Genomic DNA, 764 nt, shown 5'->3' on the forward strand with positions numbered 1-764 from the left:
AAAAAAAAAAAAAAAAAAAAAAAAAGAAGTTATCCAAATGAACATAAATATATTTTTTAAAGTTCTCAACTGTGTTAGTACTTAGGGAAATACAGTTAAAACCACAATTTCATACCATTCCCTATCTACCAGAATGGCTAAGATTAAAAAGACAGACAATACTAAACGTTAGCAAGGAGTTTAAGTTGGTACAACGACTTTGGAAAACTATGTCCTACTTAAGCTGAACATAAGTAAACCCTATGACCCAGTAATTCCATCCCTGGGTATATATCAGTATATGTGTTCACATAAAGATATATTATTGTGTTTGTAGGTACACCATTTATAATATAAAAGCTCCAGAGTGAAAATTACCCAAATGTTCATCAACAGCAGAATGGACAAATTGTGAAACATCCACAATTAAATACTATATTACAATGAGAATAAATGAACTACATCTACACACAAACATAATGTTAACGAAAAAATATGTAAGGTACCTCATTTGCATAAAGACAAAACTAGGCAAAGCAAATCTATACAAGATGTCAGGATAATGGTTACCCTTGGGGCAAGGGTGGTGACTAGATGAAGACAGGAGGGGGGCTTCTGGAATGTGGCAATGTCCTGTTCTTATGAGGATGCTAGTTGCTTGGGTGTGTTCAGTTTTCACTCTTCTTTAGGTATATCATACTTCAATAAAAGTTCAAGGAGAATCATCTCCAGGTGGATTGTAGAACTAAATGTGAAAGGCAAAACAATTGTCTAGTAGATCACAT

The sequence above is a fragment of the Rhinopithecus bieti genome, unplaced genomic scaffold (genome assembly GCF_001698545.2).
Source record: "Rhinopithecus bieti isolate Rb0 unplaced genomic scaffold, ASM169854v2 scaffold_69980, whole genome shotgun sequence".
Classification (NCBI taxonomy): Eukaryota; Metazoa; Chordata; class Mammalia; order Primates; family Cercopithecidae; genus Rhinopithecus; species Rhinopithecus bieti.